The 6,277-nt window shown below is 42.7% G+C and overlaps 1 protein-coding gene across 1 annotated transcript in view; it reads left to right on the top strand.

Moving 5' to 3' along the window:
- Positions 1-6,277, top strand: part of LOC119911834 — a 53,820-nt gene that overhangs the window by 34,217 nt on the left and 13,326 nt on the right. The window lies entirely within an intron of this gene.

The following is a 6,277-nucleotide window of genomic DNA, read 5'->3' on the forward strand; positions in this document are numbered from 1 at the left end:
CCATCTGACCTTCTTTGAAGTGCGTCTGGTTGAGTTCACAACAGTAGTGTGAATATTGGGACGGGGCCAGTGATGGTGAAAAATGAATCGGTGGCGTCACTATCTACGTCACTTCTGTTGTGATCAGGAGAGTAAACATGGCGCCGACGGTAGTTGCGGCATTCGCAGTACTCCTGCTAAAGTTGATAACAACTCACCACCAGTTCCTTATGAGAAGAATTAAGAACGGCCTCACTGACAGGAGCCTGGGCTCTCGCTACACTACTGTGTCCAGATGAGAACAGATAGACTGGCCTGACTGAGGGTCTCTGGCCAATGGCTTCATGCATGGCTGCATAGAAAATCCATGAGGCCGCAGTGACCTCTCCTGCATCTGTCCCTGACCCAGTTTATGGCAGTGTTAAGTCCTTTGTAAATTGTAATAGTTATGAAGGGTGAAATGAACATTATTTACATGGGTTTACATTCTAGATAGTCATTAAATAGTATTACCAATAAAATTAAAGCTGCAAGCAGCGTTGGGCGGGCCCTCGCACTTGTAAGCGCGTCCGCGTGTGAGCCGGCCGAGTTGCATATTCTGGAGCTCTGCCGGTGCAGCTGTGAATTTCCTACGCGGTTCCGACGCCGCATGAAGGTGTTATATGTCACTTCCTGTGTCCCCTATGTGGAGATACATAGCACTTGCCGCTATGAATATAAATCGGTATTGCGTGTAGATGTCTGCGGGGTGGGACAGTTATCAAGCACGTAAAGTTTGTTTCAGATGTGAGCATGTACACTGAACAATAATGTACCCAAACAATAAAATAAATTCCTTTTATATTTCCCTGCCTTGTTGTTTATGTGTACATACAGAGGAAGAATGTGAGAACAGCACACATTTCATCGTTACTGTGTGTTAGAGCATGGGAGAACAGTGGATACTTTTAATACAGCCCACACCCCTAATACTGTGTAACTATAACAAGTAGAGAACAGAAGAAAAAGATGTTCTTTCTTTACAACTGTCTGCATAGCTTATTCATATTGTGTAATGAATGAAAATAAATAGGCCTACTAGGCTCCTCTCTACTTTGACATTTAAGATTAGCTTGTTTGATCCACCTTCATACACATGTGACATTACTGTACAACTTGAGAAAGGTGAGTTGTTTTCTGCTCCAGCCTGCCTAAAAGAAAAGCGTTTTTGGGATTAAATGGACTTTATTAGCTGCTGCAGTGCAGGATGAACTCAGAACAGACCCATTTCTCACCTTATTATTCTAAATCATGCAACGAAGAAGAAGAAATGCATAATAAATCCTGGGACAAAATCTGTCCACAGCATGTAGTCTGATGAACAAGACTTGTGTTATAGCTGACTTGGGCAGTGAAATGTTTAATTTTTTTAATTCATGTGGTCATAGTTGTCCACAACTCAAATCAGAATATAAGAAGAAATGTTTTATACCACCTCAAGAAGGCTTCCTATCAGAAAGGTAGGAAGGTATTTCAAATGTACAACTGCAGTACTTAATCTAAGTAAAGTAATTTCCCTGACATTACTGTTTACGCATGTAACAGGTTTTATACTTCCTGTGAGTATAATCCAATCAATCTTATTTTCATACTGTATATCCGTTGTGTAATTTGATAAATTGTGTTGTATGTGGTGCTCGCATCGGGTACACTGACTTCATTGCCCTCTTCAGAGAAGACTCTGACTGCAACATGCGTCTTTGTAAAGAGAGAAACGGACAGAAAAAGTCTCTAACTCTGCCTGTCAGCTCGCTCTGCTCCGTTAAAACTGAATTTACCATACAGAATTGAATACGAGTGCACTCCAGATTTAGCTGCAGCCAGCTGACCGTGTGCTTCTCCCTATACCGCAGTTCTGTGTCCATGCATGCAGCAAACTGAAAGCACTGTCTGTCGGAGCGTCTACGTGAAAAGAGAAGGAAGACATTGCTGGTAGTATTGTCTTCAGAGTTGTTAAACACCTCAGCGCACTGAAGGAAGCCATCTGACTGTGTGAGGGGCAAGATCGTTGATGTCTGCAGGCAGAGTAGGAGCTCTCCTGTCTGACTGGTCCACCAATAGCAGAGAAGATGACCCCTTGAGACACAGCCCCTCCTCATTTGCATAATGAGGCAGAAATGCATACAAAAATTTAAAAAAGACAGGCAGAAATAAATACCATGGGTGAAAATAAATAAGGTAAATAAATACAAAGGAAGAATAAAACAGACAAAAATATTAAAACACACACATAAATAAATACATTAAAAAAATTAGTAATAAATAAAGTTGAATAAACAAATAAGGTAATTATAACAAAGGTGAATAGTAAAGGCACTAATTAAAATATATACATTTATGTCTCCTTGTATAATTTAATTACTACCTACATTTATTTATTTACTTTATTTTTTTGTGTATTTAATTGGATGCTTATTTATTTATTGAGCATTTATTTATTTCTGTATTTATTTCTGACTGTGTCAGGATCGGTCCTCCATAACGGGGTGGGAGAGTTATCAAGCACGTAAAGTTTGGTTCAGATGTGAGCATGTACACTGAAGTTACAACAACTTCCTGTGTCATGGCGAAGACTTGATCTCTGACGCCACGCCACGGACACACCCATTGACGAAAACTCGCAAATAGCACAACTTTTCATCTTCAATGCCTTTAGAAGGCACAGCACAAATTTGAAGTCGGTCGGACTAAATCCCTAGGAGGAGTTCGTTAAAGTACGAAGTGTGTAAATCATCCAAAATTTGACGTAAAATTCAAAATGGCCGACTTCCTGTTGATTTTAGGGCATCGCTCCAAGAGGCTTTTTTGTGCGTCTGGACAAGATACACGTACCACAGAAAATTCGTGCACGTAGGTAAACGTGCGGCGGGGGCTGCTTCGTTAAAAGTCACTTCCTGTTGCCAGCAGGTGGCGCTATGACTGTCTGTGAATGTCAGCATGTACATGTGTTCAGGGCGGGACTCTCATCCTACATGTACAGTTTGGTCCAGATGTGAGCATGTACACTGAAGTTACGACAACTTCCGTGTCATGGCGAAGAGTTGATCTTTGACGCCACGCCACGGACACGCCCATTGACGAAAACTTGCAAATAGCACAACTTTTCATCTTCAATGCCTTTAGAAGGCACAGCACAAATTTGAGGTCGGTCGGACTAAATCCCTAGGAGGAGTTCGTTAAAGTACGAAGTGTGTAAATCATCCAAAATTTGACGTAAAATTCAAAATGGCCGACTTCCTGTTGGGTTTAGGCTATGGCTCCAAGAGACTTTTTTGTGCGTCTGGACAAGATACACGTACCACAGAAAATTCGTGCACGTAGGTAAACGTGCGGCGGGGGCTGCTTCGTTAAAATCACTTCCTGTTGCCAGCAGGTGGCGCTATGACTGTGGGTGAATGTCAGCATGTACATGTGTTCAGGGCGGGACTCTCATCCTACATGTACAGTTTGGTCCAGATGTGAGCATGTACACTGAAGTTACGACAACTTCCGTGTCATGGCGAAGAGCTGATCTTTGACGCCACGCCACGGACACGCCCATTGACGAAAACTTGCAAATAGCACAACTTTTCATCTTCAATGCCTTTAGAAGGCACAGCACAAATTTGAGGTCGGTCGGACTAAATCCCTAGGAGGAGTTCGTTAAAGTACGAAGTGTGTAAATCATCCAAAATTTGACGTAAAATTCAAAATGGCCGACTTCCTGTTGGGTTTAGGCTATGGCTCCAAGAGACTTTTTTGTGCGTCTGGACAAGATACACGTACCACAGAAAATTCGTGCACGTAGGTGAAACGTGCGGCGGGGGCTGCTTCGTTAAAGGTCACTTTCTGTTGCCAGCAGGTGGCGCTATGACTGTGGGTGAATGTCGGCATGTACATGTGTTCAGGGCGGGACTCTCATCCTACATGTACAGTTTGGTCCGGATGTGAGCATGTACACTGAAGTTACAACAACTTCCTGTTTCATTGCGAATCATCGACGCCACGGACACGCCCATTGACGAAAACGCGCAAATAGCACAACTTTTCATCGTCAATGCCTTTAGAAGGCACAGCAGAAATTTGAGGTCGATCCGACTAAATCCCTAGGAGGAGGTAGTAGAAGTATGTAAATCATCCAAAAATGGCCATAAAATTCAAAATGGCCGACTTCCTGTTGACTTTAGGCTATGGGTTCTTGAGGCTTTTTGTGCGTCTTGATACGATACATGTCCCCAGAAAATTTCGTACATGTAGGTTGAACGTGAACGAGGGGCTAATCATTTCCAATTTTCTAGGTGGCGCTAGCGAGTCATTTTGCCACGCCCATGTGCGAAACTTGTAGAATACGAAATTTTTCACCGGTTCTGACATGTTTGCAAATTTTGGTGAGTTTTCGAGTATGTTTAGGCCATGTCATTTGGGCCTACTTTGCAGAAAAAAAAAAAAAAAAAAAAAAAAAAAAATAAATAAATAATAAATAATCCGAGCAATTCAATAGGGACCTCGCACGGTCGTGCTCGGGCCCTAAAAATAATCCGAGCAAATTCAATAGGGACCTCGCACGGTCGTGCTCGGGCCCTAAATATATATATATATAATCCGAGCAAATTCAATAGGGACCTCACACGGTCGTGCTCGGGCCCTAATAAAGCATTACAAAACATGTGAAAGTGCAGTTACCTTTTCTTTAGATTTTCCCACTTCTTTTTACACTGCTCCTGAGTCACTTTCCCCTCCAGCCCCATGATTTTGATAATTTCCCTGAAAGACACACAATTATCCATTAGATCACTTTGCAATGAAAGTAAGGGCTTGCTTTCAAGTAACAAACTTGTCTGCTCATGTAATGGCGTGTTAACTTACTCATATCCCTGGCTAGGGGCGTTTCTCTGCCCCGTGAATAGCCACTCATTCTCCGCCCTGAGCTTTATAAAATTGAAAGTAAGCTAACAAGGATTCTGGGTAATAGCCCATAGCAAAGTGAGGTCTGATGCCTACTTGCGAAAGGGGTGCATTAAGTGCGCTGATGATCACCCCTAGAGAACAACATTAGAGGATCGGGACACTCTACGGTCTTGCACCCCTTGGCGAGAACGCGCATTGAGGGGCACAAGGGTGGAAGTGCGGATATTGGGACAGGGCCGGTCATTATATTTCCTCACGTGTTGGTGATTTTCTCACAGTGACAAACAGTCTGCTCTAAATAGTATCTGTGGAGATCAGAGTCAGTCTGGAGTTTAGTTTTCCTCCACTGCTGCTCAGCTTTTCAACACATTATCTTTTGAAGTTTGACCTGTGGGACTTTCCTCCACGGTGCCTTTTGCTCACCAGAGACTCTAACCGATGCAACGACCCGTGTGTGTGTGAGTGTGTGTGTGTGTGTGTGTGTGTGTGTGTGAGAGTGTGTATACAGGTGCTGGTCATATAATATCATCAAAAAGTTGATTTATTTCAGTAATTCCATTCAAAAAGTGAAACTTGGATATTATATTAATTCGTTACACACAGACTGATATATTTCAAATGTTTATTTCATTTAATTGTGATGATTAAAACTGACAACTAATGAAAACCCCAAATTCAGTATCTCCCCGAAAATTAGAATATTACTTAAGACCAATACAAAAAGGATTTTTAGAAATGTTGGCCAGCTGAAACGTATGAACATGAAAAGTATGAGCATGTACAGCACTCAATACTTAGTTGGGGCCCCTTTTGCCTGAATTACTGCAGCAATGCGGCGTGGCATGGAGTCCATCAGTCTGTGGCACTGCTCAGGTGTTATGCCTGTGGAACGTGTAAGCTGTGCCGGTCTGAGTATTTCACAATCTGCTCAGTTACTGGGATTTTCACATCCAACTATTTCTAGGGTTTACAAAGAATGGCGTGAAAAGGGAAAAACATCCAGTATGCGGCGGCCCTGTGGGCGAAAATGCCTTGTTGATGCTAGAGGTCAGAGGAGAATGGGCCACTCATCTCCACTACAAAAGGAAAAAGAGGCTACAATTTGCAAGAGCTCACCAAAATTGGACAGTTGAAGACTGGAAAAATGTTGCCTGGTCTGATGAGTCTCAATTTCTGTTGAGACATTCAGATGGTAGAGTCAGAATTTGGCGTAAACAGAATGAGAACATGGATCCATCATGCCTTGTTACCACTGTGCAGGCTGCTGGTGGTGGTGTAATGGTGTGGGGGATGTTTTCTTGGCACACTTTAGGCCCCTTAGTGCCAATTGGGCATCGTTTAAATGCCACGGCCTACCTGAGCATTGTTTCTG

This window comes from Micropterus salmoides, unplaced genomic scaffold (assembly GCF_014851395.1).
Source record: "Micropterus salmoides isolate LMB-PRFRI ecotype aquatic unplaced genomic scaffold, ASM1485139v1 Ms_hic_scaffold_2, whole genome shotgun sequence".
NCBI lineage: Eukaryota > Metazoa > Chordata > Actinopteri > Centrarchiformes > Centrarchidae > Micropterus > Micropterus salmoides.